We start from the raw sequence: 18981 nt of genomic DNA, 5'->3' as shown, positions 1-18981 counted from the left end.
TTAAGATGGCATTTAGACCTTTACAATTATGGCAATATTTGTCTGAAACTTGTCTGGTTCAGCAGTTATGAATCCAAAAGTGGTGGGTGGTCCATCCATGACACCCCTGACCACACCCTTCTGTATTCTGTCTGTTTGTCCAAACTGGAGACATGCAGATCTTAGTAATACTCTGTAGGTAATACACTGACTATGTACAAGCACATCATACAAATCTGAATCAGGACTTAAGATGCTTCCTAAAGGGGTCCAAGTGTAATTTCTGGTGCATTTCTAACACCAGGTTGATATAAATGCACATGTTGCAAACACAGAAACACAAAGGAAGTGAAGTTTCTAAATGGGAGGACATTCGTTGCATCTGAAGGTAAACCTTTACATTTAACCTGGTTCACTTATTTGTTTTAGCAGTTATGTAAAGTGACAAACCTGTTGGTGTTTGGGATCAAAGCGCAGTCGGTGATGGTTCTCTGATGAGCTCCACTGAATACCCTGAGGGGCGGCAGCTGTCTGTGTCCTGTAAGGGTCAAAGGTCAACAAATGTGCTTCTATAATCACAAATACTCATCTGACAAGTAGCACAAATATATCTGACATACTGAATGCATCTATAAATAAAGTTAATGACCTACAGTATATTCATATTTGTGACAGTCATGAACCCTTTTATGCATGAATTATGAAAAAAAAGTATCTAGATTTTTTTTTAGATTGATTTTATTTCTTATAATTAGGCTGAAATTGAAATGCATTTTGAATTTTTTTTTTTTTTTTAAATATGGTTTTATTAAGAAGATATTTAACCTCCTGAGACCCAGGAAAGTACAAGTTTTGGCTTTTTCAATTAAATAATTGCTGATATTGGAAACATCATGAAGCAACAATTTTTTCGGATGCATTTTTTTTTTAAATTATGGAACGTCCTTTGCAGTGGACAATTTTTGATTTTTTTTTAATAAAGCTGTAAAACTCTTGTCGTGAATGGGACAGTCAACCCCTAGCTGGGTCTGAGGAGGTTAACTTTAGGAGATCACAGATCAGTCCACATTCTAAAATTAAGATGATATTTTTTTCCATTGTACTGTTTAGGGTCTACAGACACTGCCCCCGTGGTTTGGAAAATATTGCCTTTAGAACCCTTTGAAAAGTGAACTAAACTGTGTCCAGAAATGTGAATGTCATGCATGAAAGGGTTAATTTGTCCATCATTTACAAATAGACATACGTATGTACATGTACTTCAGGAGATGATAAACACATCTCTTGTATGTGAATGAGGCAACCATAATGTGAGATACAGTGTAACCACACACCCTTAAAACCCTTCTTCTGTCTGTTAAAGTCCTTATGATGCATTTAAGTTATTCACTCCTTTGGCGAAGTTAACAAAAAAAATGCCTTAAGCTTAAAATTCAGAAATTTTAATTGAGATGGTAGATATGTTTTTGTTGATTTTTTTTTTTTATTATGGTGTGAATGCTCAATACTGTACACATTTAAGCTGATGTATGCAGTGTATCAGGTGACAAGGATAGGCAAAAAAATAAGCTTTTGCTTCTAGCCTATTCCTTTTTTGGTTTTTATGTTATTACGATTAATGTACTAAGTGCAATGATTGATGTAAAACCTAAATAAATTCATTCATTCATTCAAAGTCAAAGCACTTCAGCTGTGCAGAGGAGTTGGTTTGTACCCAAGGATGGCGGTGCAGTCTGAGGCAGCTGAGAATGCGACGGTCACTGAAGCAGAGTCGAGCAGCGGTGACAGAGTCGGTGTGACCTCGCAGTATCTTCACTGGAACCTGCAGATGCATCCACATACAGCATAAGTCAATACTGGACACACACATACAGAAACATGACTAATCAAGAAGAGTTGGCATCCAATAAGGAAATTCAAGGGTTTTCTTACAACTTAATAAACTTTGTTGGTCATCAGGCAGAGGATTAAACTGTATTAGTTTTTCTTTTCTTTTTTTTTTTTTTAGAACAGGACAGTTTCTACATTACTACTACTAAATGTAAAGTACTAATGTTAGTAGGTTACAAGAGTATATTGAATGTTTTGTACCTTTAGATTTTACCCTAACACCATGGCATTATATAATATGCAGAACTACTGTACTATTTTTGTACTATATTTGACTTTATTATGTGATATATCGGTATTAAATATGCAGGCCAACAGTACATGTCAGTGGGGTGTCCATCATAAGTTTTCTGCCTTGATATTTAAAATGTCACCTCACTAAAAATACACAAACAAAACAAAAACTAACACCTCGTTCTTTAGAAAACATTTGAAGGTATCTTTATTGTTATGACCGGCTCAGAGCCATAACATTAATGAGGACACGACACCGGATTGAATGCAAAAAAAAAAGATGATTTATTTAAGGAAAAACAAAATCTGTGGTCTGGTGATCAGTGAGCTGAGGAAGAGGTGAGAGAGCAGCAGGAATGGAGCCCTTTAAACAGGCCCAGCCCAGCTTCCGGCAAGTGTGCACAATCACAACGAGCCCTGCAAAACAGGACAGTTTGCAGGCAACACAACGGCACATAACACCCCTTCCCTTAAGAGACAGCTGCGCTGCCAACATCCCAAGATACATGTGAAAGGGCATCAGCCACAACATTATCGCGCTCCTTCTTATGCCGATTTCGACATTAAAGTTCTGGGCCATAAGAGCTCATCACAGCCTTTGATTGCTGTTATACATGCGATTTAAAAAGACAAGGGGGTATGATCTAAATTTAAGGAGGAAATCCCAGCAGCTCTCAATCTAATCCCGCATCTGGATTACACAGCGGATTCTTCCCCCAATTCACTCAATTTTAATCCATCTCAAATTAATGAGTTTGTTGATACTACAGCAGACTATCTGCGAAAAATATTAGATGTAATCGCTCCACTAAAAAATCAGATTATAAAACAAGGGAACGCTCCCTGGTTCAATTCTCATACTCGCCAATTAAAGCAGCATACCCAAAAACTGGAAAGTGGCGTTCTACTAAATTAACAGAACACCTTTCAGCCTGGCAGGACAGTCTAAATAATACAGGAGGGCACTTTGTTCTGCCAGAGCAGCCTATTATTCATCATTAATAGAGGAAAACAAGAGCAATCACAGGTTTGTGTTCAGTACTGTAGCCAGACTGACAAAGAACCACAGTGCATATGAGCCTAGTATTCCTGCTACCCTCCATAGCAACAATTTTATGGACTTCTTCAATAATAAGATCTTGCTCATCAGAGATCAAATTAATGGCCTCTTATCCTCTACAAATTATAGTCCACTCTTAAATCTTTCAGACCCAGAAACCACAGAGTTGACTATTAAGACATTTGGTTTTATGGATTGCTTTTCTCCTGTACAGATCAGTCAGCTAACTTCAATAATCTCTTCATCTAAATCGTCTACCTGTCTCTTAGACCCAGTTCCAACAAAGTTCATCAAAGATGCTATACCTTTATAGCTCCACCTCCTTGATATGATTAACCTGTCATTATCAACAAGCTTTGTACCACGGTCCTTTAACCGTAACCATCTAAAAATGTTATTTTTTAGTCAGTTACAAACTTTATTGCTTATAGTATGAAAGGATAGCAATGAAACGAAAAAATATGACAAAATGTGCTTTATTTTCCAAATAAATTCTCCTTTACTGCGCATGAAGTACAATTCTCCTTTCCATAAAACATTAAAACGTGGGGTCTGCTGGGACCCCAGGTTACCTATTAAGGGTTAAAGTAGCTGTAATCAAACCTCTTCTTAAAAAACCCAGCCTCGACCCTGCAGTTTTAGCTAACTTATAGACCCATATCGAACTTTCCATCCATAGTAGCCAATCAGTTCTGTGATTTCCTTCAAGCCAACAGTTTATTTGAGAACTTCCAGTCAGGTTTTAGGGAACATCATTGTACAGAAATGGCACTGGTCAAAGTTGCCAATGACCTTCTTGCTGCTTCAGATAAGGATCTGGTTTCTATACTAAGTAACTTCAGGTAAATCATGTTTGTGTCTTCAGGTCACCATGACCTGTGTAAATTTGATGTGAGGGCAGGAAAGACAGGATGTTCCCACCAAAGCCATGTTCAAAACAAAGCCATTAATGATATGACATCATATTTGGCAACAGAGTTTATCACGCACATAGTGAATGGTTAGTTCCTTTTATTGTAGTAATGATGTGTAAACGCCCCTGTATAAACCCCTGTTGCCCATCCCAAAGTCGTGGTTTCTTTGTTATTTTAGCTACAACAATTGGCACCCAACGTGGGGGTTGAAAGAGGCCTTGGTCGATCAGCAGATGGGACATGATGACACTGTGTTTAGGGCCCAAACTAAGGGTAAGAGCTTTCTTTCTTGCCAAATACATGCACAGTCTCATCACGCCTTACTGTGAGTAGAATTTGTGCTCTCTTCAAAAAAGCTTGATGTAAAGTGATTGGATGTGATCTGGGGAATCTCCACTCACCAACAGTCTGTCCTAGAATTTTATGCTGTAAGATTTGCTTGCACCTGCTTTATGCTTAAATAATCCTGCATGTAACATGGCTATTGTATGTGGCTCATTTCAGAATTGCGGATACATTTCACATGGAGACAGAAAACAAAAATTGGGAGTGTTTTTTTTTTTTTTTTTTTTTTATGAAACTTTTTTATTGCATAGAAACACTTTGAATTTAACTTTTCTAGTATTTGCTGAACTTAAACCTGTAACATTTAAAACTTTTAAAATGAAAAACAATGTAGTTGCAGAAAAATCTGTCAACTCTGTTGCAGACAAATTGGGTAGAATACATAAAATTAACAAATGTCAAACATTTAAAGATTGTTTTTCCTTAGAGATACTGTGTCTCTAAATCCATTAAGTAAATTTTTGGTTTGATTAGATAAAATGTTTTTTGGAGTAAAATATCAACACATTTAACTGACATGTTGCCGCAAGGGTGTGTATATTCTGTAAACATACCCTAAAAATGAATTAAATACTTTGAAATTTCATTTAAGAAGAATGGTAGTTAGGACACAGCTTGTAATAAGTTTGTTAATAATAAAACATATTTGATAATAGTTGATAAAGCAAAATCTTACACAAACAGAGTTGACATGAATAACAGAGTTGATCACCCATAGTTAAAACCAACAAAAATAACATTCCTGCCTGACTCTGAAATCTTTAAAAACATTTAAAAATGTAGAAATGATTTTTAGCATTATTCCTGACACAATTTGTGATATCATATGACGCATTCACTCTTCTTTAGTTCCTCGGTATTTTTGTAATATTCTCTATCAGGACATCATGAAAAAAGAGAGTTCTTTGAACCTCTGCAGGAAGTTTATGTCTTCGTATTTGTTTCTGATCAAGGGGAATTTTTTAATTTCTCTATTTAATTTGGAGTTCTCCCATTTTTGTTTGCTTCGCTCCTGACCTCTTTTGTCTGAAACAATAAAAACAAATGACATTCTAATTAAATGTAAAGTAACCCATGACTATTTTTACCTTATGAGAACATAGCCTAAAGCTTAGTCACACTTCTTCATCAATGAGTTATATTTTCAAGAAATTAGTATTTATTATTAAAGGTGCACTATACAACTGCTTTGAAATCATATCATCAAACAAGAGAGAGAGGTTTTGATAGAAGGAATAGCAAACAGGCTTGTCTTTAGAGTTATGGTGGGCATCATATCAGTTATGGTGAGAACAAAAAAGACACTGAACATCTAGAAGTACAACATTTTACCAAAATCTGTCGCTAAAAAGTGCACCTTTATTCAAAGCCATACATAAATTACAAAATGTGCCTTTAAGACACAACACACTGGACAGTTCAGTTACATTCTATCACACTGACAACCCTGATATAAATAGGACCAAAGGCCCTGTAGCTTACCGGCCAAATTAAAAGCTTTAGGAAATGTATCCAGATACCATTTATACCCATTATGTGTATTTATTATATTACAGAAACAGCCCAAGCTGAAAGCATGGATGGTCGGGATTTATTCTTTGATAGACCTGGCTTTGTTGAAACAAGTGTTTCACACATATTATTCTGGAAACAATGTGCATACAATAATGGCTTGATTGACTTACCACAGGTCAATCAGAACTGTAGTTTCGGCCTATTGGCCGGTAAGCTAAAAACACTTGTCTCAATCTATCTGTGACTTACTGTACAGTTACTTTCTAGAATATAATTATAAACTCATGGACCTATGTAGCCATCTAATCAAGTACTAATCTAACCTGGATAGCTGTGGTTCAGGGTCTGGTTCTAGACTTGGTGGTGGTGTCCTCTCTGAAATTCTCTCCCTTCCCGCTCTGCACCTCTGGTGAGCCTCTCCTTACAGGGTCAGCACCTCACTTTCCCTGTATTGCCGTTGCCTTTCTGCCCCTGACAGCTTCATCATCATCTACCTACAACATATGATTCAATTTCCTTAAACTGGAAAGTTAAAGCACTGATGTTCCCTTTACAGTAATATGATTGAACATCCATAATAAATGTGAATATAGTGTGTATATTAAAAAAAAAATACTACTCAAAATCTCAAATAAGATTTGGAGCATTTGACTCTGTAAGTCACTGCCAACTCTGTTATCATTAAACCATTAACAGAGTTGACATAACAGAGTTGACATTTTCTTCCATTTTTTACCTTAACTCCATGTGCTAGATGAAATGAGATACCACATGGTATGTCTAAAAATAATTTTTTATAGATTTTATCATGTTATTGGTTTTTAAAAGTTCCATAAGTGATTCACTATGATTTAACAATAGCAGAGTTGAAAAGTAATTAATCTACTATTGGTGTATCCTAAACATTTTGTACAAAAGAATGGGAGAAGAAAATGATATACCCTACTGCCTTCAACATATTTTCTTTTCTTTTTTTTTTTTTTTTTAATTTATCTTTTTATGAGCAATGTAACAGTACATACAAAGGAGCAGAATTAAAGTGCATTCATTATACATTGCTTTTTATATCATTTTTCCCATGCCCAATCCAACCCCAAGGCCCTCTGAGAAAGGGCAACAGCAGAAACAAGAACATCAGAACAGTCTCTGAGCAGTAGAAAATCAAATAAGTACAAGCAGTATCAAATCTGTGGTGTACAAGAATATTAACTAGCTAATGGAAATAGAAGAAAATAAAAATAATAAAATAAATAAGAAGAAAAAAAAATAAGTCATAGCTTGTAGATACCTGTGTTTACTTTTAAATATTAGACATTACCTAGATGTATCAAATGACAATAACTGGTAGACAGAACAAATTACAACAAAAAACAACATACCTAAACAATAATAAAATAGATTAGGGTGGAGGTGTGAGAATCAATCTGAAGGCAGTGTTTGTAAAGACTGAAAGTAATCTAAAAAGATTGCCATTTATTAAAGAATTTAGTTGAGGAGCTTGTAGTGAGAGTCGAATCTTTTCTAATTTAAGAAAAAACATACATCTCTAAGCCAAAATGAAATAGACGGGGGTTTAGGAGACTTCCACAAAAATAAGATACATCGTCCTGCAAGGAGGGATGTAAAAGGTATTATATCAGACTCTATTTGGTTAAAACAGGAGTCAACAGGGAGCCCAAATATGCTATAAAAGGGCACATATTGATATTTTTCCCAAGAATATTAGTCATGATCATAAAGTAATCACCCCAAAATTTCAGTAACTTAGGACAGGAAAAGAACATATGGGTTAAGTTGCAGGGAGAGCCCTGACACTTGTCATGTTGGTCCACAATATTTGGATAGATTGCAGAGAGTCGAAATTTTGATAAATGGATTCTATGCAACACTTTGAACTGAATAAGTTGTAATCTAACACATGGTGTGCTGGACCGTATACTAAGGATAGTTTTATCCCATAGCTGGTCTGTGAGGTTTAAGCCTAACTCACCTTCCCAAGAAATTCGAGCTTTAGTCATCACATCATCATCAAATGAAATTAACTGTGCATAAATTTTTTCAATGTTTTCTGCCAGAGGAAGTGACATCATAGGATGCAGGTCTCATGTTTTATATAAAGCTTTGGAGATTTTTATGGAGTTTTATAACAGAGATAACAGAGTTGACCAGTGTATAGAAAGACAAAAAAAAACAAACAACATTTATTTAATACTGAAATTTCATATAATACAGAAAATAGATATTCTGTGCAATTTATTTTATTGATGTTATTAGAGTGAGCACAAAAAAAAAAAAAAAAAAATGAAAATTATAGTAAATTATTTCATTTTAATTCAAGTTCAATGTATGAATCCTGAGCCGAAGACAGTCAATTTGGGATGGGGTTGGATTTCTTAGGCTAATATTTTTTGAATACATTTTGTTAAAAATACAAAAAGCATTATTATTTGTTAAAGTTCAATTCAATTATTATTATTATATTATTAAAAACTGATTCAATAAAGATTTGTCTGGGGAAAAAAACAAAGGGTGTATCTGGGAGACACAAATGAACCCCCAATTCTGAAATGACCCATGTATCCATGCATTGTTTTGGATGTTTGTGTTTGATTTTGGGGAAACTGAGTGAGCAGAGGACAGGGGAGTGTGTGTAAAAAAAAAAAAATCTGTGAGTAGAGGAGAATGCAGGATATGTCCGTGTGTTGGTGTATGAGTGTATGTGTATGAGTGAGTGCAAGAGGCCAGAAGTGGAGAATTTTGTAAATTTGTATACTGTGGAAAGTCTAGGAAATATGTGTTCAAAAGTACAGTAGAAGTCTCAGAGGTTCCTCATATGTTATTGTTGCTTTCTAAGGAGTTCTGTTGCTTTGATAAACTGTGCATAAATGTTTGTGTACATGTTTTGTGACACTTGTGTTCTTAGTGTGTGAGTCAAGTGTTAGTGCATTGTAGGTACAGTGTTTGAGTTTGCGTATGTGGAAATTGGGTGTTGGCTCGATTAGTGGTGAGTCTCTACGTTCGATCTGTGTTAGGATAGTGGTTTTGAATGAAGCGAACTGGTTGGTGATTTTCTTCAAATGAGTTTAAACAGGAGAGGACTAGGAGGCCATCTGAAGGGGTGTGGAAACTTATTAGGTTCCCACCTTGCGGTGTGTGTGAATTGCAGGGGAAGTTAGAGACAGAGGCAGACCCCTTGTCTTCCCATTAGCTTCTTAGCTTAGCTACATCAACTAGGCAATTTTGGGTTTATAGGAATACAGAATGCAAAGTAGAAAATTGTGAACACTGTCATATTAAAATTATTCCCAACATTCTAAACAAGTCTGCTGTGAAGATATAGAGGTTTTTAAAAAATTATTGTTAAGAGTTGAATAGGCTACAAAATATTACAAACTGTCAAAACCAACAGTTAGCCCAGTGATGATCTTAGGTATTAGACATCTAACAAAGAAAGTGACAGTGACAAAATTTCAGAGAAATGGTACAAGCGAACCAAAGGTTTGGCTCAATGCTGGCCAAAAGGAGGCACATTCGATTTGACTGTGTAAAGCCATGGAGTATGGTATTAAAGATTACAAACCAAAGGATAAAAGTAAAAATGCCAACAGAAGAGGGAGATGGAGTTAGACTTAATTAATCTGTTTAAATCAGAAGGAGAAGCCTACAGAGCTAATTTGAGGAACATTCATGAAATACTCAAAAGCAAAAGACAAACACAGAAAAATTTGGCTGAGAAGTCAACAGACACAACAGGATTGTATCTTTTACTAAAAGGGTTGGTCACCATTGAAGGTGATGTTGAAATTACAGATGATAATCTCCCAAATCCATGTCAATGCCATCAGTTTTCCCAAGATCTGTAGCATCACCAAAAAGGAAGTGAGCACTAATCATCAGAAAGCATTAGATTGTTACGTGGACAAAGATCAAGCATTAAAGGGTTTGAACAGAACAAGACCATATGATCTCAGATACAGACCAAACATACATCCACCAGATAGATACACTGATCCTGGCCAGTTTCCGATTTTGGTTAAGGGTCATAGAGATCAATACTCCCATGGCAGGCCACAGACCCTGAGGGCTTGGTTGCAAGGGCAAGTAGATGGATAAGAGCATTTGAGGAGGAAACTTCAGGCAGAATGCTCGCCCTAGGGGACATTAAAGCCTTGTGGGCATGGACACTGGGTATTCCAGCAATGGAACAGTTGTTCCGGTCAACGTGCATGAGTGGATGATACAACAAGAGATGGATGATGATGGATGGATGGATGGATGGATGGATGGATGGATGATAGATAGATAGATAGATAGATAGATAGATAGATAGATAGAAGATAGATAGATAGATAGATAGATAGATAGATAGATAGAGATAGATAGATAGATACTTTATTAATCCCGAGGCAGACACTCCTCTATGTTTAAGAGTAGGTTAAAAACGTTCCATCCTATAGTGAGGGCAGCTCAGGCTGCTCTTAGTTCTGCTGCAATAGGCTTAGACTGATGGACACTCATCTGGATACACTGAGCTCTGCTCTGCTCCTCCTCCTCTATGACTTCCTCTCCGCTCCTCTTTCTCCCTGACCTTTTCTCTCCTAATTTTCTCTTCTATTTACGCCACAGTGAATACTTGTTACTGACTTGACTTCTTCCCTGGAGTCTCTGTGCTTTATCGCTCACAGGTTTTCCCAGGATCATCACAGGTTTTCCCTGGATCATCACAGGTTTTCCCAGGATCATCTCTGGACCTGCTGCTGTGCCCCTGCCTTCATCGTCATCACTCACTTATCCATATAGTTATGATAGTGTTTATATATAGTTCCATAGATGTTAGAGGTTTCTATTATTTGTACTAACTTTTGTAATAGTAGTATATCCACTGTTAGTACTTGTATTTGTAGTAGTATTAACAGTCATGGACCTTTGTTCTGGTTTTTAGTACTTCTACTAACTCCAGCTGATCTACTTTTGACAGTTGTAGTTCAGTTTTCTATGTATCAGTTCCATCCATGTGTCTCCACCTTCTTCCCCCTTCTCCCCCAGCCTCTCTCTAGCTCTGTCACTCTCTCTCTTTTTCTCCTCCTTTACCCTCTATCTCTAGCCCCAACTGCTCCTGTCAGTCATCCATCCTCCAGGACTCAGGGACTGCTCCAGGTTTCTGCTGTTAAAGGTAGTTTTTCCTTTCAGTGTCTCCACTCATTAGTGTTTGCTCCTGGAGGATTCTGTTTGGTGTCTGTAAATTGGCTTAGAGTCTGGTTTCAACCAACTCGATATGTAAAGTGTCATGAGATAACTTTTATTATGATATGGCACTATATAAATAAAACTTGATTTGATTTTGATTTGGAAAAAAAAAATCCCCATGGTAAGTCATAATTATGAGATAAAAAGTCATACTTATGAGATTTTTTAAAAAAAAGTCAGAATCATGAGATTGAAAGTCGAAAATATGCTCCTCTGTCCTTGGTACAACACCTGCCAGTGGTTTGCCTTTGGCTCCTCCTACTTTAAACTGTCCGGTCACTCGGACCGGCAGGAGGGGGCATCATCGAGAAAGTCTTACTCAAAACTAAGTCTAACATTGACCTGAAGTACTCCTACATTAAAGAGTAAATACATTTTTTATAACTCAGTAAATGTAAGATTTATTTTGTTCTATTCACATGTTATTACGCATGCGTACACCCTGGGTTTGTGTGTCACACATGTACTGTAATTCTTTTGTTATGGGCTGATTTGTGTTACATAAACTTCAATAATATCAGTATTTTATGGGACATGACATTTTTTTGGGTCTGACCTTTACCACCACATCCACCCCCTGGACAGTGGGGGGTCAGGTCCGCTTTTTTGCCCCCGGGTATGAATCCATTTCGTCTATATCTACATCTGTATGTAACCTATGTGTAACACACCTTTGAACATCCCTGACAGTAAACGCACAGCTCCTGCTAATTAACTTGCTAATGGCTCTGAGTCGTAGTTTTATTTCTTTACTGACTCCTTTACCTGAGACTCGAGGCTCCACGCGGCTGCTCCTCCTCCTCCTCCCCTCTTCTCCTCCTCTGTCCTTTCATCTTCTTCTCCTTCATCTACTGACAACGGGTCGGTGCTCTTCAACGCCATTTAGTCAAAAGTTGAGCTTGGCTAGACTAGTCTTTAGCAGTTACTATAGCAACACTCGCACTGACGCATGCGTGCTGCCTTCACGAACTGTGGGACGTAACAAAACTCGACGAGTTACAGGGAAAGTGGAATTTGGTTGTTTGAACCGTAGACATACATGTGGAGATTAAACGTAATACACAGCAACATACGTTAAAATTCCGCTGGTTCTAATTTTCAAATATTTTAGCCCTAATACACCCTGTGCACAAGGACATGTGCATTAAAGTGCATTTACTGCAAAAACATTGTGTTGAAATCAATAACATTTTATTTAAATAGTGCCAAATCATAACAAAAGTTATCTCATGACACTTTCCATATCGAGTTGGACGAAACCAGACTGAAGCCAATTTACAGAAACCCAACAGAATCCTCCAGGAGCAAACACTAGTGAGTGCAGACAGTGGAAGAAAAAACTACCTTTAACAGCAGAAACCTGGAGCAGACCCAGAGTCCTGGAGGATGGATGACTGACAGGAGCAGATAAAGAGAGTAAAAGAGGAGAAAAAAGAGAGAGACACAGAGAGAGACTGGGGGAGTAGGGGAGACACATGGATGGAACTGATGCACAGATAACTGAACTAGAACTGTGAAAAGTAGATCAGCCGGTGTTAATATAATTACAAAAACTGGATTCAAGTCCATGTAAGTGTGAAAAGCACTGAATTTGAAGCTTGTTACTTAAACACGGCCCTCAGTAGACGAAACACCATAACCTCTGACGTTTTCACTGAAGTCAGTTCCTGTACTTTACTTTCAATGTTTGTCACTCTCTTTCTCCTTTTCTCCATGTTTTCTCCCTGTGCTTCCTTTTTTAAGGCTGACATCAAGAAAGAGGACATGCCTAACCCACTATGTTCAAAGACTGAACACTGACTGATACATTTCCCAGTTTTGCCTGCTGCACTAGCTCACAAAATGTAAATTAAAGGCAAAAAAATCTCCTCTTCTTTTAACTATACTCCATAAACATTTGGGAACTGAAGAAGCGAGTTAGAGTTTTTGTCCCTGATTGGAATCAAACCCAGGACCTTCTTGCTGTGATGTGACAGTGCTGTCCACTGCACCACCCCTGATTAGAATCATGTCAAACAAAGCCATAAGCTTTGCCGATTCATCTTGATTCCATATTTCAAATGGTGTTGAATAAATCAGAGATAAGGGAAAGGTAAAATGACTGACAAAAGAGCAAGTATAAGGAGTGGCTATAATGACCGATTTGAAGAGTGAGCAGAGGAGACGACCACAGCCTTACACAGGAGTCAGCACTGATGAAGGAGTTACTAATTAGTTCAGCACACAAGGACTGGAATGAAGGAGCATCATGTTTTATTACCTACTTTGTATATGAAACAAAAGTATAGAAGACAGGTGTAAAAAGTACTGGCAGTGCCACCGGAGTTCTCTATAAGGTAATTCATTTGAATTCTTTACATAATAAGATATGTCCCCTGTAGATTCAACCACTGGGAGAGTATTTCTGATTTGTATAAATCTAATTTTATTGGGTTTGATTGACTTGTGCCTATACAACCCTATGCTTCAATGGAGTCTTTTGACAGGGAATGTGGAATATTTCATTATCCTAACATCTCAACTGAGTAAATTAATGTTAAGCTTCACATATAGTTCCTTAAATGCAATACACTGGATAAATGTGGCAATAGGGAGACATTTTTGATGACTTCTAATGTGACTGGCAGGTTTTAAAGGGATTAGTATCATATCAAAAGATTTCATCAACATGTTTTTTATAACTGAAACAGCAAATGCACAGACTGTCAGCAAGGTGAGCTGATCTTAACAGTTTTATTTATTCAACCTTCATTTACCCTGGAAAGTCTCATTGAAAATTAAAATGTTTTACAAGAGTGTCCTGATGAAGGCATAGATTACATGTCAGTTACAATCACTGTTGAACCAAACATACAAAATAATACAAGGTCAAAATGTACAAAATATAGATTAGATTAGGGATGCAAATTATCAATTAATCCATTAATCATTAGTTGGTTGAAGAGGGGCAGTTGAGAAGAAATGGACATTTCTGACTTTGCATCAGTGACATGATGGATGGATGATATTCAACCTCAGCAATGAAGCTTAGTGTAGGCGCCCCCTACTGTTGACACCATGAACACCGCCGTGGGAAAGGGCAATTAACCGAAAATATTGTAATTTAATCAACCAAATTCTTATCGACAATTAATTGATAGTCAATTATTTGCATCCCTAGATTAGAGTTAATTGATCCAACAATGAGGAAATTCAACAGTTGAGGCAAAAACAGAATAAAGTGCAAGAAAAAGTATAAAGATAGTGCAAAAAAGCAATATAACATAATAAGAACTATACAGATAATATACATACTCACAACATATTGGAACATTGGAGTGGAACTGCGTATATTGTCAACAGCCAGTTTTCAAATAACATATCGAAAATAACCATGAGTCAAAATGAGCCAAATAAATATTTTACCAGTCAGTCAGTAGTTTCAACCTCTGTCATTTAAAAAAGTCCACAGGGACCAGCTCCTTCAGTTTAAGGTCATTTGCAAAAGGTTCAAAGCAGAGGTGCAGCAAATTGAAAAGTCTTCTGTCAACGAAAACAAATGCAAATTTACATTTTTCTCTTTTCCTACAAGACAGAAACGACAGAACTTCAAGAGGGGATCTTAACTACCAGTACATTGACCAAATGACTGCATCTGATGCCTAAAAACTGAAGATGAGAAGACCAACAGGCAACAGCAAGTTATGATGAAGGATCCAAGGTGCCTGTACTATCACTACATTTTGGATCATATCACCTGAGAACAAGCCAAAGTCTTTTTGGATTACAAAACAGTCTTCAGCCCAGTGCATCAAATCAGGAAGAGAAAGTATGGGTCCTGTCAGTTCTCTCATTTATTCTGGGATTATAAGGATGTCCTGGCCTGGTTGATGACTGTAGAGACTACCAACAAGTTTTCTGGGCAAAAAGTGGACATGCTGGATGCTCCTATTAGTCACAAGGGTTTACAGTTGCTTGGAGGAAAGAAGAAGAAGTAAAAGAAATGCAGCTCAACATCTAAGTAAGATGCCTTCAAATCCTATCAGTAAACTAACACTAAAATACTGAGGTTATCAAGATCAGTCTGAGTCACAAAGATTATTGCACACTGGTAGAGAATAGAGACAGCTGTAACCTTATAGATGAAGGACAAATTAAAGTTATTATATTATACTTCTTCTTCTTCTTGTCCTTCGAAGAGAGTGGACGTGTTTTTCTGAGCTCTGGTATCTGCTGCTTTTTTTTCCTGCCTCCCCACTCTGCTTTGGCCTTGCAGTGTTTCGTCTGACTTACTTTCAAGCATCTCCCTACCCCCATTTTTTCTTCACGTCTGCTATCTGCCTAATGTTCATGCTGTCCCCCAATTCCCTTCAAATCCATGAAAAAATTCCAGCATGTGTCCACGTGTACTGTGTGAAAACTGTATGATGTCTTATATTTGTGCTTTGCATTATCTTCTGTTCTTCACTGCAATTTTCGAAGAAAGGGTTTTGTGGTAGCGCTCTAGTTGTACTCTTTACTAGGAGCAGCGGCCCGATGTCCCTAATCATCGAACTGAATTTCGTTTGATGTACTCTGTACTGTCAAATGACAATAAAGGCAATTCTGATAGTCTGTATACCGGTGTCTGATAGAAACACAGCTCCAAACAACACATGATGGAGATGGAGAGTATTGTCAAATACGTCAGTATAAAACTTCTAAAGTCACATACGTCGCATCCACTGAAATCAACACTAGTATATTTTCGTTGTGAAAACTTCCCAATTCACTTGGTGGCCATTATTCTGATATGCTCTCTTCTGCACACGCCCACTTACGCACACGCTCTCTTTTGCACATGCCACTTCCGCACATTCTCTTCTGCACACGCCAACTTCCGGAAGCTTGCAGATAATTTGGTGCGTGCCTGATTTAGCTGATTTAGAAAAAATATTAAGATTGTGTGTTAAGTTGAAACATTACAATACTAGTTTGTTCATGTCGCTTAACTTGCACAATACAAATATTTCACAGTATTGGTGTGCTGACGAGATTAACGAGATTCCCAGGTTAGCATATTAGCATGTTAGCTTTACATTCGAACAGTTATCTTCAGTGCATGTATTTATTTTATCAAAAACAAAAGCCTTTCCAGCTCCAGTTAACTACATGTCTTTGTTTTTGATTAAATTAGAGGATGTGTTTGTCATGTTGTCGGCATGTGAGGAAACGATGAGTAATGTTTGTATCGGTGACCGCATGTGACGCTCAACAGGCCGACTACCTGTTTCAACACTACAAGAAATTCATTCAAACCAAATGCATTAATAAAAGTTGGGGTTTCTGACATACAACGTATTCTGTTTGAGTTTCATTGTACTGTGCATGCAAGTGCTAACCGTATGATACATCTGCATTTCAGTTCTGTTAGTTGAAGGTTGTTTCCAAGGGCAAAACATTTTTCCTCCGAGAGTCCACTTGTTTTAAACTTGTTATGTTGAATTGGAGTATTTTGAATGTATTTTCATACATATTAACAAACAGTACAGGACTGTACTTATGTTAAGATTGTAGTTTTAGTCTTTGTCATCTGTTGAAACAACTTTAGATTCTTTTTGTTCAGTGTCCATGCAGATAGTTTGAATCAGATGATTTACTGCGGTAAAAGAGAGAGCAGCCCAAAGTATATTAGTAGTAGTAGTAGTATTCTCTCTATATATAGTATTCTCTTTGCCTTGTTCACTGTCACAGCAGATTAATGTGAACAACTGATGTGTGGATTTGTAACTGGTATTATTTGTTACTGGTATTATTTGGGCAAACGTGGTATATGATATTTGTTCATGCTTTCTTTTCTTATATTCATCATTTAATAGGTCTTATGTATTTTATGTTCTTTTTTTGTAGTTTTGTTTGTTTGTTGTTTTGTTTTTTCTCTCTCTTCTGTCCAGTTTTACTCAGTTCTGGTTGTAGTCATTGTTACCATTATAATTATCACCATGGTTGTTACTGCTTTACTGCTTGTATTGTTGATACTTTCTTGTGAGGGTCTTCGCCATCTTCTTCTCTCTTGCTCTCTCCCCTTCACCACCCCCCACTCCCAATGTCAGGTCTGGCATCGAAATGTGGTTCAACAAAACTCATAATAAACACAGTAGAATAGGGGAAAGGGGAGCTTCATATACTTTATGAAGTTACCCTTGGCAAGCAAATTTGTTCAGTACCAAAAGGAGCCAGACTACCATTCTGCTGTTAGGATGCTGGACAAGACAAGTTAAAAAAAAAAAAAAAAAGTAGTAGTAGTAGTAAAATAGGCTTTATGACATTTTTAATGAACTGTCTCTTTATATTCAGTGTGAAATCATCCAACTGGAATCTACCCAAACTACATTGAATCCATATTCCTTCCACAACATGGAAATGGAGATTCAAGGTACAACTGGGACACTTTTAGATGGACACACACTCTCTTTATTTCTCTTCATGTTGTCAGGTTTGACTAAACCAGACTAAAACACTGTAATGTTCACAGCAAAGGGATGAAGCTCATCAGCAGGAGGGAGGAGGACACACCACCTGGTAAATGCTGAGTTCATGCTGGGGATTTGTTGTGTTGTCCATTCCTATTTATGATCTATAGACGTATCCCAAATGATTAAAATAAGTGTTCTTCTTTCTGTGTTTCTTTGTGGTTTGTCTTCTACCCTACAGGTGGACTTATGGTCCCCTTCTGATGGGTTGGTTGTCGTCGTTGCCCTGCTGGAGCTGCCACTGCCTCCATGGACAAGGAGGCCACTACTGAAGTTCTGTCATACCTTCTGAAGAAGATACTCCAAACCATCCTCAGAACACTGACAGGTTCTGAGGAATTTACTTGCCTCATTATAGATGTCACCTTTGGGGTTTTGGGAGATCACATTGACATCTGAATGATTATTTTCAGTTAAATGAGCTCTGCCTCCAAAAATAAAACTCTTTGGATGAGCTGCTTGAAAACACTGTCTTTTCTTGTGATTAATGACAGTAGCAATGGTATTAATAATGTTACAGCCTTTGAGCAGGGCAGTTGATTTTACACAGAAACAATCCCAAAGCAGTCTGTTGAACTTGAAATGAATGTACAGTACAGTGCATAAGCAGGCCCGGACTGGCTAATCGGGAGGACCGGGACAATTCCCGGTGGGCCGGTATAAATATTTAGGCCGCGAGGGCTGGAGTTCACTGTAAATATATATTTAATATTTTATTTATCTTTTTTCCTTTTTTTTTTTTTTGCGGGGTGGTCAGTCATAGCACTGGGTTGATCACGTAAGCTGCTGCTGCTGTTCCTGGGCCGCTACCCCCTCTACTACAACTGTTTTGGTTTTTTTTCATCCTCTTGTTTGCAGACGCGCCGTGACCTGACGTGATCTGTCCTTGCATACGGTTAGTAACTCTGTACTGTAGCTGTGGAGCATATTCGATCTGTGCTCTGTAGGCTGTCGGTGGTCAGCTGTCTTTGCTGTTTGAAACATGGATAATAGAAGGGCAAGGGTGGCGCAGAGAAGGCAAGAACTAAAAGAGGAAAGCTCTGGAAACAAACGCAGCCAATGTGCCAAAATCTGCAACTTTTTCACAAAACGACCTCCCGGTTGGAAACAACTAACGAGGACGATGAACCGGGTAAACCACCTTTCAAGCTAGTTAATTATCGAGTCAGTGAATTGTGTGGCATTGTGGTGTGTAACATAACGTTATGTTATTTAAATAATAGTATGATGCAACGCCACAGAACTGGGAAACTTTGTCTTGTAGCTCCTCAGAGTCAGAAAGCAGATCCAGCAGCAGACACCAGCC

The 18981-nt window shown here is 37.6% G+C and overlaps 1 protein-coding gene and 1 pseudogene across 1 annotated transcript in view; one reads left to right on the top strand and one right to left on the bottom strand.

Moving 5' to 3' along the window:
* Positions 1 to 12160, bottom strand: part of LOC115436972 (WD repeat-containing protein 88-like) — a 39385-nt pseudogene extending 27225 nt beyond the window's left edge.
* The window catches only part of LOC115436927 (conserved oligomeric Golgi complex subunit 8-like), a 99281-nt gene that overhangs the window by 57948 nt on the left and 22352 nt on the right, over positions 1 to 18981 (top strand). The gene's annotated exons all lie outside the window — the stretch shown is intronic.

The sequence above is a fragment of the Sphaeramia orbicularis genome, chromosome 3, assembly GCF_902148855.1.
Source record: "Sphaeramia orbicularis chromosome 3, fSphaOr1.1, whole genome shotgun sequence".
NCBI lineage: Eukaryota > Metazoa > Chordata > Actinopteri > Kurtiformes > Apogonidae > Sphaeramia > Sphaeramia orbicularis.
Note: the sequence above shows the minus strand (reverse complement) of the source record. Positions and strands in the feature narration are given on the sequence as shown.